This window comes from Petaurus breviceps, unplaced genomic scaffold (assembly GCF_028583685.1).
Source record: "Petaurus breviceps papuanus isolate PSGF00001 unplaced genomic scaffold, PetGlider_PUasm1.0 191, whole genome shotgun sequence".
NCBI classification, from domain to species: domain Eukaryota; kingdom Metazoa; phylum Chordata; class Mammalia; order Diprotodontia; family Petauridae; genus Petaurus; species Petaurus breviceps.
In genome coordinates, this window is record NW_027185811.1 from 3,402,372 (window position 1) to 3,423,488 (window position 21,117).

Consider the following 21,117-nt stretch of genomic DNA (forward strand, 5'->3'; position numbering starts at 1 on the left):
ATCTTTTTAGTTATAATTGTTTGCATGTCATCTCCCCCTTTAGACTTTAAGCTCCTTGAAAGCAAGAACTGTCTTTTGTCCTTTTTTGTATCTCCAACTCTTAGCCCAGTACCTGGCACATAGTAGGCATTTAATAAATGTGTGTTGAACATATACACACATATGTGCAAACACATATGTGCACACACGTACATATATAGCTCATAGATCTCTTGTGTGCATTGTATATGTGTGTACATATGTATACATGCTACATGTGTATATATAAATATATGTATACTATGTGCATATATATGTTAGCCAGCCCCCTCATAGATTTCTCCCCAAATAATAGGTGCCTGTGGAGAGTCTTGATAATGTGCTAAGTCTTAATTGCGCCCCAAACCAAAGACTGTTCATGAGGTTGGCCAGTATGCCCTGGCCAATTGGCACTCCAGAGCCATCTGATCTCAGTGTTGCTTGTCTTTGTGTCTCTCACTGCGAAACTAGTGCTTGTATCAGCATGGAGAAGTCTGGGGGTGGATGGGAAACTTTATAGGCCTGGAAGATAGCGTCTATTATCTGGAGGGACCTGTGATTTGGAAAGTGCCCTGGCAATGTTTGTGCTCTCTCTATTCACTTTTCATCTTAGTCTGACTATAATCTAAATCCTTCAATAAATCCCACTAAAGTATATATGAATTGTATATTCAGTTTTGCTTTCACCTTTTATTGTACAGAGTTAAGATTAACCACATCACTATTCATTTAGAGAACATTTGCTACTAAATGTTGAGGAAAGGACAAGATAGCCTGGTAAATTAACCCCATGAACCTAGAACACCATCACAAATACCTAAAAGGTTGCTGTTTGTTCTTCATTCTCAAAAAGGACCGTGACATCAGGGACGTGATGCCACATGACACACAAGTGAATTGGATTTAAGTGAGAGAGGGCTATGCAAAGTCACCAGCCTGACTTTCTCCTCCAGAACAGTCTTTTGCTTAAAGATCTTCAATGAGAAAGAATACATTACTTCCTGAGGCAGTCTATTACAATTTTGGATATCTCTAATTATTAGAAAGACTTTCCTGACAGCAAGCTAAATTTGCCTCCAGGCATCTTTCACCAATTTATCCTAGTTCTGCCCTCTGAGGCCAAACAGAACAAGTCAAAACCCCTTTCCACACTACAGCTTAATACCTGTGTAAGGAGAATGGGCGGGGGAGGGTGTGACGTGGGGGTGAGTATTCCCCCATTAATTTGATCAGTTCTTTTAATCTGGTAGACCTGACACTTCTAGTCTCTGCTTTAAAACTTCCTTCCTGTACTTTGACTCAATTCAAAGGAGTCTTTTATACAATGTCAAGGTTCTGTAATTTTCTAGCCCATTGTTTGATATGGGAATTACATTTTCAAATATAAAGCTTGTCTGTTTAATTAGGTTTTATATTTACATTGGGGATGCACTGGCCCAGACTGATTTATATATAGTGGTTATTTATTATACTCCAGTTTAATCTATTTTAGTTTAAAGATGAATATACATAGATCATTGTTGAACAAAATGAGAATTAGCTCAACTGGATAGTTGGCAGAATGAAGAGGTTAATTAAGTAGCTTCTAATAACAAATCACATTGCTTCTTTAAGAGCAATGAAACAATAAAACACCCTTTTCCATCTTGGGGTTCAGTCTGCAGTTGAGCTGATATGATTAAATTAAATTAAAGGAATGATTAAAGAGAGTGAGAAAGTGAAAAGATTCCTAAGAAGCAAGACTTAGAATTTCCAATTCAACAATTCATAGTAAATTCAGATTAACTTCACATAATTTTTGTTCCCTTTATAGTTAGCTAATTCATAGTCAAAAGATTATGACTTTTTGTGGGGTCATAACTTTATTTTCATTTTATTTTTCAATTTAATAAATCTTGGGAAAGGGAAGCTTTTTCTTGTTTATTTTGCATCATTTCTTGATTGGATCGATCAGAATGAAAAAAGTAGACTAAATAACTCATCAAATACCAGGCTTTTTTGTAAGCTTAGAAACTTCCTAGAGACTTTTTCAGGCCTTAGAGCAGCAGCCTCTAGTTTGGATGTTACAGGACTCTCACTGGGATACCCTAGAGCTCTGAGGCCCTTTGACCTCTGTCCTAAAATGCCATAGAGGACCCTGAAGATCCAGTACTCTGAACCTCAAAGATCCAGGAGGCCTAATCCTATGAGGTGTGGGTCAGCCAAGGAACACATAGTTAGACCAAGTGACAATTACTCCCCACCCAAAAATGCGGTAGAGGGCAAAGTCTGGATCTCACATAAATTCCAGGGTCAGGAACTAAGACTAGAGAGATGAGCTAACGGAAGAAAACATCAAACCCTGTAAAGAATTATTGTAGATCCAGAGAAACAACAACAAAATCCAACCTTGAAGAAGACAATAAATCTGGAATAATTACGAAGACTTAAAAGGGAAAAATAGATTTTCCACAAGGAAAATTAAATTAATACCCAGAAGAAATGAATCAAGAGCTAAAAAATGAAACAAAAGTTTTGGAGGAAGGAATTGAAAGGAGAATAAATAGATTACAAATGCTAAACCTTAATCAAATAATAGACTCCCTGAAAATTAGAATAAACAGACCAAATAGAAATTAATGCTACCATGAGATAGCAAGAAATGTTGTTCTAAGTAATCTGATTAATCTAATCAAAAGAATGGCAAATGGAAGAAAATATAAGATATTTTACATTAAAAACAATTAGCCTGAAAAACAAGTCAAAAAGAGAATTTAAGACGCATTAGATTAATGATTAAAAAATTCTAGACATTATATTTTATGAAATCACAAATGAAAACTGTCTATATACATTAGAAAAAGTAAAGTAGACATCAAAAGAATATACCAATCACTTCTTGAAAGAACCGTGGAAAAGAAAAGCCTCAGAAATATCATAGCCAAAATCCAGCATTCCTGATGAAAAGGCAAGAGCTGATTAAGAACTTTGAAATACAGGGGCGGCTAGGTGTTGCAGTGAGTAAAGCACTGGCCCAGGAGATGAGAGGACCTGAGTTCGGTTCTGGCCTCAGACACTTAACACACACACAAAAAACTATGCTGTGTAACCCTGGGCAAGTTGCTTAACCCCAATTGCCCTCCAAAATTTTGAAATTTCCCTCCAGAACTTTGAAATACAAATGCAGAGTGAAGAAAAACCTAGAAATATAAATTTATTTGTGAAATTGGAAAGGGTTATATAATGACATAATGCCAACATTCAAATAGGAGAAGAAATGTGTTTCTTCAGAACACTATCTTCAAAGAGCATTGAGGGAGTTAACTAAAGCAAAACAAACAAACAAAAAACCCAACAAGGTCCTAAGAGTGGATTGGTTTTGTTTTAAGGGTTTTAAGAGGGGAAAGAGGAAGGAGTGTAAAAGGTACACTAGTGTAGAAAGAGGAAAGAGCAGTAGAACTTGCTACTTTTCATAATGAGGAAGGGCTGGTTATCAGATGAACTTCACTTTTTTCTGAAATGGAAAAAGAAGTGTTGAAAATGCAGGCACACTAGCAAATACAAAACAGTTTGGTGTGGAACAACATCAGACTCAACCGGAAGACTAAGGAGAGGAAGCTGAAGAGGGAGGGAATAGTCACAAGCAAAACAAACTTCCTAATCCTGAAAGGGTGTTGAGCAAAAGGAAAAAAAAAAGAACGAAAATCTCAAATGACGTCCATCAATGGGGAATGTCTGAATGCTTCGTGGCATACAAATGTAATGGAATATAATGTGTCATAAGATACAATGAATCCTAGAAAGTATGAACAAGTGTCGGAGTCAAGATGGCGGAGTAGAAGCAGGACCTCCCCGCTTCCACCTTCCCCAATCCATGTAAAAAGGGGACTCTAAACTAACTTTGGAGCAGAACCCACAAAATGACACGGAGAAGCTAACCTCCCACTGAGAACAGCCCGGCAGGCCAGCAGCACCGAGCCCAGCCCAACGCCAAGGCTTTAGCCCCAGGGCAGGTCTGACCAGCCTTGGCCAGAGGGACTCCAGGTCAGCAGCAGCTGTGGCCATTTCCAGAATTATCAACACATAGATGCAAAGGACAAAGTGAGAGGTCAGTACAGTCTGGACTTTGGGACCCAGTAGTAAGTGGTAGTGCGTGGCTTTTGCCCCCCCAGGTGAAGACCCTGGCACAGCCAGCCAGTGCCACATGGCAGCTTTAGCTCCTGGCCTGCAGAGTGTAGGGGGACCAAGCACCAGTCTGAGGGGTAATCGCTCTTGCTTTAACCTTTTTTGGATCTGGATTGCAGTCTAGGGTGGAGGTTCTGGGGTGTGTATCCAGCTTGCCAGAGCATGTGGAGACCTCAGAGAGGGCACCCATCTAATAACTCGGGGTGACATGACCAGGCAAAGGAAACAAAGCACACAGAAAATTCCAACATTAGACTCCTATTTTGAGGACAAAAAGGAGCAAAGCATGGAACAGGAGGAAGACAGTGAAGTCAGAACTCCTGCACCAAAAGCTTCAAAGGAAAATACGAGCTGGTTACAGGCCATAGAGGACCTTAAGAAGCAGATAAGAGAAGAGGAGGAAAAATTGAGAAGAGAAATGAGAACGATGCAAGAAAATTATGAAATGAGAGTCAACAGCCTGACTGAGGAAAATAACACCTTAAAAAATAGACTAACTCAATGGCAAAAGAGGCTCAAAAAGGCAATGAGGAGAAGAATGCCTTAAAAAGCCAAATTTGGCAGATGGAAAAAGAATCTCAAAAGCTCACTGAGGAGAATCATTGCTTCAGAATTATATTGGAGCAAATGGAAGCTAATGACTTTATGAGAAATCAAGATGCTGTTAAACAGATCCAAACAAATGAAAGAATAGAAGGCAATGTGAAATATATCATGGGAAAAACCATTGACCTGGAAAATAGATCCAGGAGAGATAATTTAAAAATTATTGGACTACCTGAAAGCTATGATCAAAGTAAGAACCTAGAAATCATCCTCCAGGAAGTTCTCAAAGAAAACTGCCCTGATGTTTTAGAACCAGAGTGCACGAGAGGTTGAAAGAATCCACTGATCACCTCCTGAAAAAGATCCCAAAAAGAAAACTCCTAGGAATATTATAGCCAGGTTCCAGAATTCCCAGATTAAGGAGAGAATATTACAAGCAGCCAGGAAGAAACAATTTGAATATTTTGGAAACACAATCAGGATAACCCAGGATCCGGCAGCTTCTATACTGAGGGATCAAAGGGCTTGGAATATGATATTCTGGAGGTCAAAGGAGCTGGGATTAAAACCAAGAGTCACCTGCCCAGCAAAACTGAGTATCATGTTTCAGGGGAAAATATGGTCATTCAGTGGAATAGAGGACTTTCAAGCATTCTTGCTGAAAAAACCAAATTTGAATAGAAAATTTGACATTCAGATACAAGAAGCATGAGAAGATAAACAGGGAAAAGAAATCATAAGGAACTTATCAAAGTTGAACTATTAACATTCCTACATGGAAAAACAATAATTGTAACTTATGAAACTTTTCTCAGTAGTTAAAGGTAATAGAAATATATATATATATATGTCTATATATGAGGGTATATGGGCATATGAATACATATGTAAATGTGTGTATATATGTTTACAGGTATACATAGATAGAGGGCACAGGACCAATTTAACAGGAAGGGATGATACTTAAAAGGTGAAATTAGGAGGTGAGAGAGGAATATAATGAGAGGATATGGGGAGAGACAGAATGGGGTAAACGATCTCATATAGAAGAGGCAAGGGAAAATGGTTACAATGGAAGGGAAGAATAGGAAGGCAAAAGGGAATGGTCTTATTCCCATTGAATTTGGCTTGAGGAAGGAATGAAATACACACTAAATAGGGTATCTCACCCTCCGGGAGAGTAGGGGGGGAAGAGGATGAGAGGGGGGATGGTGGAAGGGAGGGCAGGCTGGGGGGGAGGGAAGTTGGAAGCACCCACTTTTGAAAAGGGACGGGATCAAAGCAGAGAATAGAACAAGTGGGAGTTGGGATAGGAGGGAGGGAAATATAGTCAGTCTGTTACAATATATTGCATTAGCCACACATGTACAACCTATACTGAACTGCTTATCTTCCCAGTAAGGGTAGGTGACAAGGGAGGAAGGGAATGAATTTGGAATTCAAAGTTTTAAAATCAAATATTCAAATATATATATATATATACATACATATATATTATTATTAATACTATTTTACATGTAATTGGGAAATAAGATATACAGACACTGAGGCATAGAGATCCACTGGAACCGTCGAAAGGGGTATGGGAGAAAATATGGGAAAGAGCAGATTGGAGGAGGGGATATCCTGTGGGACTGCTATTTTGGGGCGGTGGGTAGGGGGAAAACGGGGAGAAAATTTTTAACTCAAAATCTGGTGGAAATGAATGATGTAAATCAGAAGTTAATAGAGCATTTGAAAAAAAAAGTATGAACAAGTAAAATGAGCAGAATTAGGAGAACAATTTATACAATCACAACATGGTAAAGGAAAACAACTCAACTCTGATCAAAGCAATGACTAACCAGGTCTCTGGAGGACCTATGATGAAACACGTTATCCACCTCCTGACAGAGAGGCAATAGACAAAAGAGGCAGAAAAACACGTATGTTTTTGAATTTCTTCACTGAATGGATTCATTACACTTGACTGTGCTTATTTGCTATGAGGTTTTTTTCATTTATTTATTTTTAATTAGTGGTTAGGAGAGAGCAGGTTTAGCAATAGTGATGCAAAAAAAAAGATGGCCATTGAAACATTTTTTTTAATCCGCAGAAGTGAACAGAAGGAACTTCAGAAAAAAATACAAGCAAGATAGTTCTGAAGCAGTGTGGAATTTATTATTATTATTATTTTAAAATATAAATAAATATATACACATATATTTATGTATTTATAAATCTATTTAAATATAAATAAATAAATATAAAAATATGGATATTCATGATTTAATATATAATCCACTATGTTCTGCTTATTTTGTGGGGAGGGTGCTTAAGTTTAGAATGAAAAAATCTTTAGAGGAAAACTGTCTCCTTTTAAAACTGAATCCAATCTTTTTTTTTAAAGCCTTTTTTTTAACCAAATTAATTTTACTATCTGCAAAGAGAGGTAAATATGTAAGAGAACACTTTCCCCAGAATTCACAAACTCAAACATTTATACAAACAAATAAGACTCCAGGTTAAATTCTTAATCTTCTTTGGAAGCCTCAGTGTACCAATCAAAGAGAGATTCCCTCTTTTTTTTTTTTAATTAAAATTTAACCTGTAGGCTTCAAGCATTTTTCTCTCTGATTCTTAAGTTTCTATCTAATTTTTAACTTTTCAGATGTTCCCTCTTCAAAGAATTGCTTAGTAGGGTTGCTTCTAATTAAACTAGTTCTAGAAACTTTCATGTCTTATGAGAATAATGAAAATACACATGATAGAGTTCCCTTAGGGAAATTTGAATTTGCTTAGACTGACCTGTTCCCATTCCAAACACACGTGAATTACCAGGAATGGATTATTCACGTTTTCCATTTTAATGCTTTTCCAATGTGGAATGAGGACTCTAAACCTGTCCTAATCTGTTGTGCTTCTAGGGAGCTTGACTTTACTGCCAAAACCTATGGTTAAATTAGCTATTGCTCACCTGAAAAAAATAAGAGAAACCTTGTTCTTTCTAAATAGAACAATGAAATATTGTGTTACCTGCTTTGTATGATATTTTTTTTCTTTGTATGATCTTTTGATAATTCATAATCCTTCAGTATGTTACCTTCTTGTTAATAATCTGAAGGGTCTCAGAGAATTTGCTAATATTAAGCAATACAGCTTCAAACATTTCTATTGGTATCAATAGTATGGAGCAAGGTATGAAGTGTGGGTGAGAATTACAGGTGACTCATTCCTTTGTCTTAAATGGTGTTATTCATGTCAATGAGAAGGAGACATGGGTCTTTTTCTCTGCGCCCCCACAGTATGACATGAAATAAGCAATAATCAATGTATAATAGAGGTACACACAAAGTGTTCTGAGTGATATAGGGGAAGTTAGCCCATTATATCTACTGACTGGTTCTAAATACCAGACTCTGCTTCAGCCTCACATCCCATTCAGCTTTCTACCCAGGCCAACTCATTGTCTGCTAGCTGCCATTGACACGCTTGATCTTACCTGGACCAGTACCCTCTACAATGGATCTGAGGCTTGGACCACTCCATCTGGAAGTCTCCTGGAAGCTAGGCCACCTGATCCTGGTGAAGTCAATTAACTCGTCTTTGGAGCCAACCGAACTGATTGGTGACTGAATTGTATAAACTAATCAATATGCTTAGTTCACTATTATCTGTTGACTGATCCCAGCTTTGTTTGATCACTTACTATCTTATATTGTTGTCATTGTTCTATGTTGTTCTGTCTTTGTACTAGTCTTGTTTTACCATCTAGACTCTAAGCTCCATTATTATAATAAATATATTAAAATCTCCTTAAAAGCAAGGACTATGTCCCAGGTAGGTGGCACAGTGAGTAAAGCACCGGCCCGGAGTCAGGAGGACCCGAGTTCGGTTCTGGCCTGAGACACTTAACACCCACACACAAAAAACTAGCCGTGTAACCTTGGGCAAGTTACTTAACCCCAATGGCCCTCCAAAAAAAAAAAGCAAGGACTACTTTGCCTCATTTGCCTTTGTATCTTTATCATAGAATATTGTATCTCAGGAGGGGGGAACCTGAGGCTACAAGGCCCCTAGGTCCTCAAATGCAGCCATTTGATTGAATCCAAACTCCACAGAACAAATCCCATTAATAAAAGGAATTGTTCTGTAAAACTTGAACTCAGTCAAAAGGCCACACCCAAGGACCTGGAAGGCCACATGTGGCCTCAAGGCTACAGGTTCCCCACCCTTGTAAGTGGGTAATCAAAGATATTCCTTGGTTGATTGATGGCTAATTAATAACAGCCTAAGAGGGACTGAAGAGCCACTGTAGTTGTGGGAGACAAGCTCAAGAATGTGTCTGATTCCAGAGTCCTCCAACCCTGCCATGGCAGGGTATGTGGTCTTCAATAACTCTGCAGGTGTCTACCACAAAGCAGAACAGTGTACCACAGAACACCCCTATTCCACATAGTGGAAGTAGAGGTTCCACAAGAACATTTTAATGTTAGCAATATTTTCCCCCCTAAAAATATTAAATATGAGATTATGTATTGAGAGAAATGATTATTTCTCTCTTATATTAGTAGTCAATTATTGAATTAGGACTAAGGTTTTCCCCCTTCCTTTTCTTATTTAAAAATCAGCCCCTGTATGTTATTCAGATAACCTTTGAACTGGAGGGCTCATAATGATATGAAATTTTAGGTGAAACCGACCCAACTGGTAAACTCAGTTCTGTTTGAAAGGTAAAGAAATTTTAGTTTAGGTGAACGGATGGATTCTGGCCCCCTGTGTTTTACTCAGTCAGGTCTAGGTAAAAGTATATTCCTCCTGTTGTCTAGATTATCCTAGATGGAGTGATACTGGTACAGATAAGTCTCTTTGACCAAGACTGAGTGATCAGAGGCAAGTCCCTCAGACCCTCATTAGAATAAGCCCACTTCTCCTTATAATATTCATTCTCGAATTACTTGTTAACCAATCAGAATTGTTTGTCACCCTCAGGAACATCCACCTTTCCAAGAGCATTTAGGCATTGAGCTGGTTCCATGAGGGGTTTTTGGCATGAGTGTCACTGACCTTTTTATTAATCATTGCTAGCGTGATTAATAAAATGATTAATTACCCAGAAATGGATTATATGTGAAATCATGAATCTCCATGTTTTTATATTTATTTATATTTAAATAGATTTATAAATACATAAATAAATATATGTATATATATATTTATATTTTAAAATATAATAATAAATATATACAACAAAGTATTATTATAATAAAAAATGATGTAACTGTCAGCAGCCAGGAAGAGAAGAGAGTGAATAAAGGAGCCACTCCACTTTAAGGGCCTACTGAGTCACCAGCTCTGCCAGTTCAGTGATCTCCAAAGCACATGAATTATTCAGTATTGAGTCACAAGTGGCTGGCCAGAAGCAGCCAAGAGATTCCTCATTCTCCAAGCGCCCATATACTGAGACAGCACATATGGTCAGGTGGAAGCAAGCAGGGTAGCTTTGCACATGCCCCACCTATTACATGGGTAACAGTGGAATTTTGTGGCCAGTGAGAAATGCCTGCTTTTGTCACTGCAACCACAGAATCCCTCTGCAACAGCTGGTCATCTTCCCATCTCTGAGTCATTGACAGCAAACCCACAAACTTGTATACACTAGTATAAACATAACCCTGAATAGAGTTTGTGTTGTGAAGGCAGAGGATAATGCAGGTTTAAACTGTCATCAAGGAACCAAGACTGAGGAGGGAAAAGAGAGTACTTTAGGGTTCACTCCCAAGCCCCCATGCATGGGGGTTTCTCCTTTCCCTGCCACTGTGATGCTGAAACCTGAGCTATAGAAAAACAAATGCCCCTCCCCAACCTCAGCTGTCCACTCCCTCATTTCTATCCCCCCTCAACTGTGTGCCCCACCCCCAGTATCCTGCTCCAGATCTTCCCATCTCTTCCACTATGCCCTTTGGAATACTTGCTCCATAATTAACCAACTGACAGTCATGTCTTTCTTTCTCATTCTTTCCATCTTTTGACACTCATTTGAAATCTGAATCCCTTTCGATGACACTGTCCTTGCCACCCTTTCCAGCACCCCCCAAAACCAACCAAACAAACAAAAAATCCTGAATACTTTGTTGTGGTGGTGATAGAATATGCCTTGGTCCCCATTGCCACCTCTAGCCTACCTCTTTGTTATAATCAATTAGTATCTTCTCTCTTCTACATTTCATTTACTCTCCATTCTAATTTGTCCTCCTCTCATCTGCCAACATAATTTTCCCAAAGCATAGGTCTGACAGTCACTCCCTTACCCAATGAACCATCCATCCATCCATCAATCAATCAATCAGTCAATCAATCAATCAATGTTTACTAGGCACCTATAGAATGACAGACAAACAAGAGGCAAAAGAAAGTCCCTGCCCTCAAGTTGCTTACAATCTAGTAGGGGAGACAATTATGATAACAAATACATACAAAGTAATTTATTTTCAAGATAAATAGGAAATAATTAACAGAGGGAAGGCACTTAAATTAAGAGGGTTTGGAAAAGGTAGAATTTTAGTTGGGAAATAAAGGAAGCCAGGGAGGTTGGTAGTTGCAACAGAAAGAGGGAGAATATTACAGGCATGGGGGATAGGTAGAGAAAATGCCCAGAGCTGAGAGACAGACCATCCTGTTTATGGAACAGCTGGAAAGCCAGTGTTACTGGATCAAAGAGTATTTTTCTTGTGTCTAAGATAACCTTTCATCTACTATGTCTTTTGTATTTAAAATCTATATAGGTTATCTCCTTCATCAGCATGTAAGCTCCTTGAGGGCAGGAACTATTGTTACTTTTTCTTTTTATTACAGTATCTAGCACACTGTGTTTGATTGTACTTGTGTTTTTTGATTGACTGGCTGGTTGGTATTAGGTCACACTGGCAAGCTTGACAAAATCCTTTTTGTCCCAATCATATGGAGACAAGTGCGGTGGGGAGAGTTTGGTTACAACTAAAAATTTATTGCCCTTAGAGTCATTAATCCTTCCATACTAAGAACACCACAAATAGACATCTGGCAGTTTGAATCAAAGATATGAGCATTAGAAATCTGGTGAAACTCCCAAGAGGATCTGTGGGGTAGATTATTAATTTTATTAAAACTCTCACTTGCAAGCTAATTTCTTTTGGGTCTTAGTTCTGGAGATATTTATACATCTGTCAGTAGAGGTCAAACCTAAAAAATTCCCATTTTTTGGAGATGTCCTGTTTTTACATCAGTATAATTTCTAGATACATTTTGTAACCCTTCCATACCTCGTAACAAAGATAAAGCAATTAGAACAGTGGATAGAGTGACTGCATCTGATGGGGTATGCAACATCTGTACCTATAATCCCCCACCTCTCTACTGAAAGGAGAGAGTTTCAGGACAAGAAGCTATGGTATCAGAGTATAAGTTTTAGGTTTTATCTGCTGACTGGTGGAGAGCTGAGTGTACTTTTCACAAAAGTAGCAAAGCGTGTGTGTATGGGAAGGGAGTTTCAGGTGGTAAGATGATTTTCCTTTCTCCCTTGAGAATTTGCTATGGATTTCGTGACACCAGAGACAAAGGATACTTGAAAGCCCTTCTCTACAAATGACTTTAGCCTTCAACAGCAATAAGGCAAAGTATCCAAGAGGGTGGAAGGAGTTGGAGAGAGGTTCAGTTGCTTCAAGCCTTACTATTATCAGTTTGCTTTCATTGTCAATGAAGAAAAAAACACTTTCATTTAAATGCCCACTGAGAGAGTCCTTTGGGGCTGTGCACAGGACAAGAAAGATCAGGGAACCTCATGAGAATAGAGGTCAGAGTCAATTAAGTTATAATTTTGAGGGAATTAGTACATACTCTACATATGAAGCTGGGAAGCACTCAGCAGTGGTCTGAACATGCTCAGAGTGAGTCTCAAAGGCAGGGACTGAGGGTCTTTGTATTGTGAAACATCTAGCACAGTGCCTAGCTCATAGCAGGAACCTAATAAATGCTTCACTGATTGACTAAACTAGTAGCTCTGGGATGGGCACAGCCAGAAACTTTCACACAATAATACCAGTTCTGTGCAGATATAGCTTTCTGAGCAGCTGCTCCAGACCCATACCCCTAATGCCAGATGAAACATGTCCCTATAAATAAGCACTATACAAATCACTTTCTTCAAAACATTCTGGTGAAGCAGATAATAAAAGCATTTTATTTACATTTTACAGTTTTGGAAACTGAAGCTCAGAGAGATTGAATAAATTGTTCAGAGTTGTGAAGCTAGCCAGTAGCAAAGCTAAATTTTGAATTCAAGTCTTTGGATTCAAAATCTAGTGGGCTTTCTATTGTAGCACTCTTGACTCTTTAGGTGCAAATATCCCATGAACTGGAAGCTGGGAAGGTTAATGATAAGAGGCAGATGGAAAAAGAAGTCAAATTTGGGCAAGGAAAGGAGCTATGTCTAAGAAGCTTTTGTTTCTTGGCCTGGTGAAGGCAACACCTTAGCTAGGACTCCTCTGTCCCTTTACATTGGGAACAGGTACTCTAAGATCCAGGTACATTTTCCATTCCTTTGATACGAAGTGCCTTCCATTTATGACAAGTCACCCAGGAATCTTGGGGAGTAGAAGGGTTGGGGCAGTAGGGATGGCAGTAGGAAATCCAAAGAAATATGGGGTGAGCTTAGTGGTCCAGGAAACTGCAAATAAAAGAGGAAATTGATGAAAAAGGAAAGGAGAAAACAATGGGGAAAATGCCCTTCTACTACAAACCCAGAGAGAATGTTGGTAAAAGAAGGAGCCAGCTTTTCTGTTTCCATTATATAAAGGCTTTGAGCTATTGGTCAGGTGATAGAACATTCATGAGAATGAGGGACTTCGAGGGAGGGCAGTAGTATTTGTTCTGAGATCAACAAGTACATTTGCAAAAGGGAGCCCTTTCCAATAGCAAGAAAACAAATACTTCCTCCCTGGAAGCTGATCGACATTCCCCATCACACTCTGCTCCTTGTCTCTCTTGAACTGCTGCCCTGGTTCTGTGTTAGGAGCTGTCTGCCAGGGTCAGATCAGACTCACGTCTCATCTCAGCTAGATTCACCTTTGGGCTCCAGTAAACAAAGATTGATTAGTCTCAACTTATGCTGTTCTTGGATAGGCGATACTCCAGTTATGTACTGTACTTTGTCTAACTGGTTGGAGAGTGTCTTTCTTTCCAGGGACCAAGACTGGAAGCAGCAGGTGCTTTTACAAAACTTTACAAGATGCCAGCTCCCTGTTTAAGGCTGGAAATTGATAATCCAAGTTGAGTGAAGCCCTGCCAAGAGATATTCCATCCCCTAAGGGCAATTAAATGGGTAAGACTGTGGTGGAGACTAATTTTACCATCTCAATGATCAGGTGGCAGCCACCTGAATCCAAGAGTGGAGACTACAGGAAGATATTCCAAAATGATGTAATTGGCAATTAACTTTTTTTTCTTTTCTAGGGGCACTTGCTTTCCAATTGTGAGCTTTCCAACTGTCATTCAAAATGACCCTTCTCTCTTGTCAGGGATGTACATAAGTCTTCTTCCTTTAACGACCTCAAAAGATGGAAAAGGCCTTAAGGGTGCATCCTCAGAGTAGCCTAGAAACAGTGCAGGTCAAATAGGGGTGAAATAAATTTATTCAGTGTATTTATATGCCCTTCCACAAAACAAAGTCCCAAAGAAGTGAGTTAGTACCAGTACCAAGTTAGATTCTCTATTCATTTGGTGATCCTTGGGCCTTGACAGTAAAGCTGTTTATAAGGTTCTTATTAAAACAAAGAATCAGTCTTCCAGTCACTTCAAAAACACATAGGCAAGCTGCCTGCTGGCCTACATGACTATGATTCTCTTTACCCTCATGCTATCTCTGTGTTACTGGAATCTGAGGAAACAGTCCTTGCCACCCATGTAGAGGAAGCCAACTTCTGTCAATGCACATTCAGTCAGGCCAAGGATTCTTAACTTGAGGTATGTGGATAGATTCCAGAGGTCTGTGAGCTTGAATGGGAGAAAAAAAATTACATCTTTATTTTTAACTAACCTCTAAGTGAAATTTAACTTTTCCTTCAGTTATTAAAAATCATTTTTCTTAGAAAGAAAGCTTCACCAGACTGCCATGACACAAAAAAGGTTAAGAGTCTCTGAGGTAGATCCTTACAAAATTGCCTTTCTCATGTCATTGTAGCAGTCAACCTTTTTGATCAGGTCAGGCCACTGTTGAGCAGTTAGTATATGTATCTAAGGCCACTAGCTAAATTCTACAAACCACCCCATGCTGAATGCTTTGTCCGTTCTTAACAAATCAAACCATATTGTTGGCCTTTGCTCTTGTGCCACACCTTTTCATTGGCAGATTAAGCAGATCTGTGTTAATTAATTAAGATTAATTAATTAATTAAGATTAATCGGCTGTGAGGTAACCTTAGGCTAAATATTGGAATATATATGCATATATATTATATATGTACACACACATATACACCCACACAAGCACACATATATGCATACATATGTACACACATACATATATAAATGAACTTATATGTTCACGTGTGTATATGTACATACATATGTGTATGTGTGTGTATCTTGCTACAGGCTCTTTCCTGTTCATATTCTGCTTCCTGTGGGGAGAAAACAAAACCCAAACTCCTTCATTATAGGACCTTATGTCAACTGATACACTGAAGCTTTGACCTACCAAATCCTCAGACTATGTGGATTTTTTCCCCTCCATCTGGCTGAGCTAAACTGTAACTTTTGTGAATTCTTCTTTTACTTTACATAGCCTGGAGAACAGACATTTAAAGTACTGATTCAGAATATGATCCTGAGCTGTTTTGCTGACTTCTCTGCTCTCACTCTCCAATGGTGTCTTATTTCACTTGGGTCCTCTAATTGGCAAGGCTCTGTCAACACGCTAATCTCTTGGATGGTGAGGAATTCCTCTAAGCACCCAGCAGGTTGGCTGACCTGCCTTCCCTGAGTCTATTTACATTTTCCTTTCCAGGGCAGCTGTAAGAGAGTCCATCTACAAAAGAATATGTACCAGTAGCCAGCTAACACCTTCACGGGGACTCCCTTGCTCCTTGAGAGAAGGTGACCATGCTTTCCCTATTGTAACTTTCAGTAAAAAGGCTCATGACCATAGAATTACGATATGAAAACAAAAGACCAGGCCAAAACAGTGATTTTTCTGACAAATAGAAATTTCTATTTTTCAGCCACTCTTAGCAAAGAGGGATGGGTCAGAAAAGAGGGGCAAGTAGTTGATGAATATAACTATGAAGAGTCATTAAGTTGACTTTTCCTTTCTAACAGATAACATTTACCCATGTTTGTATTGTGTATGGCCATGAGTGAACATATAACACTGCTTCTACAATATCAAGTTGGCAACATTTGTTATGTTTCTAAAATAAAGTTGTCTGAGGACATTGGATCCATCTTCATTATTAATTCATGCATGCATGTATGTATATATATATGTATGTATGTATACATTTAGAGCAGCTAGGTGGTACAGTGGATAATGTACCAGGCCTGGAATCAGGAAGACTTGAGTTCAAATATGACCTCAGGCACATACTAGCTGTGTGATCCTGGGCAGGTCAATTACCCCTACTCAGTTCCTCATCCATAAAACGAACTGAAGAAGGAAGAAAATCCTCAATGGGATCATGAAGAGTTGGACAAGACTAAAATGACTAAACAACAATTCGTGTATTTGTGTGAATGTATGCATGTATGAATTATGTAATCTAGTTGGTTGGGAAGATGGGGGAACTGAAAAAAAAATTTTTTTTTAAGCAATAAGAGGACAAAGCCAGGGGCTATATTAACAACATGATAAAAAAAAAAAAACCCTTTTTATACAAATAAATGCAGATTTAAATAATTGTAGCAATATTAATTGTTCATGGGTAGACAGAGCCAATATAATAAAATGACAAATTTACCTAAAAAAAAAAGTAACAACAGGAACTTCAGGCAAAGATGGTAATGTGAAATGTTCTAGTCAAGGCCAGCTCCCTGAGAAACACATCAGGAAAATGAAGAATGCCAGATGAATCAAAGATTTAACGCCTCACCCCCCCAAAAAAAAATCCAACTCATCTAGTCCAGGACTTCCTCAGAAGGGTCAAAATTATCTGACGTTTTAATAGGAAATAGGCCTGGAAATCAGAGAAATCTCAGATCGGGGCCAGGCTGTCAGGAATTGCACCCAAAGCCAGTATAACTAAAGCTCCCACAGGAGATGAAGGTTGAAGCCAGGGCAGGAGTTAGATCCTGAGCTTCAGATGGCTTCTCATTCAAGTACAATGGAAATATTGGACCAGGACGTAGCCACTCCAGTCAGAAGTGCAAAAGGGTAGTACCGTGTTTCCCCGATAATAAGACACTGTCTTATTTTTTTTTTTTGGACAGAAAAACACCAGAGGGCTTATTTTCAGGGGAGGGCTTATTTTAATGAACATTGACAGCAATTTTAATAAACAGGTAAATGTGAACAAAAAAATGTATCTTTATTCAACAATGAATTCAATAAAGAACAGGATGACGCGCTCACTGCTGCAACTCTGATTGGATGCAGCTCAGAGCGCAATCTCAATAGGGCTTATTTTTGGGGGAGGGCTTATTTTAGAGGAATCTTACACAGTAAGGGGAGGGCTTATTTTTGGGATAGGTCTTATTATCGAGGAAACACGGTAGCATCTGAAACTACAGAGATAGGAGGATCTAGTCCCAATAAATTTGTGTTTTACCCCAGGACTATATTAGGAGGCAGTTCCTAAGCTTAGCTATCCTATCTAATGGTATAAGACAGTGAAACTGGGGTAGAGCCCAGCCCTGGCTAAAGACCCAGTCCAGGAAATGAGGCTGAAGATATATGTCAACAGAAAAACATTCTTCAATACAATAAAGAAATATAATTAGGAGCAGCTAGGTGGCGCAGTGAATAGAGCACTGGCCCCGGAGTCAGGAGGACCTGAGTTCAAATCCAGCCTCAGACACTTGACACACGAGCCATGTGACCTTGGGCAAGTCACTTAACCCCAATTGCCCTCCAAAAAGCAAAAAAAAAAAAAAAAAGAAAAGAAAAGAAATATAATTAAAAGAATCCAAAGACAAAATTCCAGAAGAAATTAATTCCACAAAATACAAGTAGAATCCCAGGAAAAGATTGGATGGGTTTTAAGAAATCCCAGAGCAGATGTAATAAACAAAGGAAAAGCTAAAATGAGATTTTAAAAGGAGGAATTTAGAATGCAAAAAAGAAAACCTCATCATGGAGTGAGTACCTTGAAAAGTAGAATGGAGCAAAGAGAACCCAACAGTTCAACATGACAATGAGAAAAACAAAAATAGAAGAATATGGAAGGTAGCTATTATTAAAAATTGATATGGAAAACATGATAAGAGAGAATTTAAGAACCATCAGACTTCCTGAAAAACCACAATTAAACAAAGAACCTGGATATCATATTTCAAGAAATCATAAAAGAAGTGGAATATTGAAATCCAAAGCACAAAGTAAAAACAGAATCCAACCATCACCTCCTGAAACTAAAAACTGAACACACCCAGAAATGTCATAGGAAAAATTCAGAGCTTCCAAGTCAAAGACTTACAACCAAGAATAGTACTGCAAAACTGAGCATAATTCTATGGGGGTCAGGGGGAGAATCAAATGTTAATAGATGACTTCCAAACATTTCTATTGAGATTTTCTCAAATTTTCTCAGATCTGGGCAGAATCTCTGAAATGCAATCCTGGGGGACAATAGAAATCTAGAAAAGTGAATTACATTTGAGCAATTTGAGGGAGTAATGTACTTTCTCTTCTCCCCTATTAGGATGTCACCTATGTTGCAAGCCTGGGTGACTTGAAGAGTGGTGGTGCCCTCAACAGAAATAAGGAAATTGGGTTAGGATTTGGGGAAAAAGAAAATGAATTTTGTATGTGTGAGATTAATATGTCCACAGGATATCTGGTTTGAGATGTCCAATAGGGAGTTAGAGGTTTAAGACTGGAGGTCAGGAGAAAAATTAGTTCTGGAAAATATTTCTGAAGGTCATCTACACAGAGAAGGGAAAGAGATACCTTTTACAACTCTGACTAGAGGGAGAATTCTTTTTTTTTTCCTTCAATTTATTTACTTATTTATTTTTAGTTTTCAACATTCACTTCCATAAATTTTACATTTTCTCCACCTTCCTCTCCATTCCCTCCCCAAAATGGCATGCAGTCTGAGATAGGATCTATACATACATTCCTATTAAACACACTCTCACATTAGTCATGTTGCATAGAAGAATTATAACGAATGGGAGAAACCACGAGAAAGAAAAAAACAAAACAGAAAAAAAGAAGATAGTCTGCTTCACTCTGCATTCCGACTCCATATTTCTTTCTCTGGATGTGGATGGCATTTTCCATCATGAGTCCTTTGGAACTGTTTTAGATCCTTGCATTGCTGAGAAGGGATAAGTCTATCAAAATCAATCATTGCACACTGTGCTGTTACTGTGTAGTGTTCTCCTGATTCTGCTCCTAGAGGGAGAATTCTTAATTAAACTAGAGATTTTGTTGTGTTGTTGAGTTGTCAGTTGTGTCTGACTCTCTGTGATCCCATATGGGGTTTTCTTGGCAAAGATCCTGGAGTGGTTTGCCATTTCCTTTTCCAGCTTATTTTAGAAGTGAGGAACTGAAGCAAACAGAATTAAGTGAGTTGCCCAGGGTCACAACTGCTAAGGTTGGATTTGAACCTGGGTCCTCCAGATTTCAGGGTCAGCCCGCTATCTGCTGTGCTGCCTCACTGCCCCAGAGATGGAGGTGATCACAGAAGATAAAATTGATTATTTTAACTATATAAAATTGAAAAGCTTTTGCACAAGCAAAATCAATACATTAAGAATTAGAAGGGTAGTAGAATTAGAATTAGAAAGGTAGTTTTACTCTTTACCAATGATAATACTTCTATTTGCTCAATGGATCCCATTCCATCCCAACTCCTTCAACAGATTTCCCTTTCTGTTATTCCTACTTTATCACTTCCTTTCTTTTCCCTTTCAAAATTTTATAAATTGTATTTTATTTTTTCCAATTATATTTAAAGATAGTTATCAACATTCATTTTTATAAGATTTTGAGTTCCAATTTTTTCTCCTTCCCACCCTCCCCTCTGACCTCCCCAAGATAGCAAGCAATCTGATACAGGTTATGCATGTCTATCACTCACTTTCAATTTCTCAGTCTATTGCTTCCTTTCCTATTTTCTACAGATACCAATGTTTCCCCCATCATTTAAAAAACAAACCCTCACTTGATTCTTCCATCCCTGCTATTATCCTATATCTCTTTTGCCCTCTGTGGCTAAACATATTGAGTAGACCATTTATAATATATGCCTCCACTTTCTCTCCTCTCTGTTCTTAATTCCTTACGATCCAGCTTCTGACTTCATTCCACCAAAACTGCCCACTCCATATTTACCAGTGATCTCTTAGTTGCCAAGTCTAATGACCTTTCCTCAATCTGTATTCTCCACTTTTTCTGCAGAGGTGTTGAACATCCTCTCCTACCTTATACTCTCTTCTCTCCAGGTTTTTGGGGTACCACTTTCTTCTGGTTCTCCACCTATCAGACTGGTTCTTCTCAGTCACCTTTGCTGGATCCTCATCCATATCACACCCTCTAACAGATATCCCTCTGTCCTCTTCTCTTCTACCAAACACGTCAATGGATTTAATTACCATCTTTTGCTGATGGCTCCTTGACTATCCTGTCCCAACGTCTCTGCTGACCTCCAGTCTCACATCTCCAACTGCCTTTCAGACATCTTGACTAACATTGTATGAAAATAATGGGACATGACTGAGTTGTAAGAAATTACAAACATGAAAAATGAAGAGAAACAGGGAGACTTGCATGAACTGAGACAGAATGAGAACCCAATTTACACAATGACCACAAAATTTGAGGGAAAAACACCTTTTTTTCTTTGTTTTTTGTACAATGAAATATTAGGATCTTTTTTTTTTTTTTGAGAGGGGAAGGCAAGGCATTTGGGGTTGTGACTTGCCCGAGGACACAGAACTAATTGTCAAGTGTCTGAGGCCACATTTGAACTCAGCTCCTACTGACTTCAGAGCTGGTGTTCCATTCACTTGCACCACCCTGGGTTTTTTAAGTTCACAATTTAAAAAAAAGCTGATACCGTAGTATGTCTCCATCACTACTTTTTTTCAGTCCCACGTTTCCAGTTGCCTGCTAGACATCTCTGAGAGGTCCTACTATTATGTGGAAATAACTCCTTCCCTTCCTATCTTTCTCCTGGACTTAAAACTCCACTCTACTCCTTCCTAACCATATTA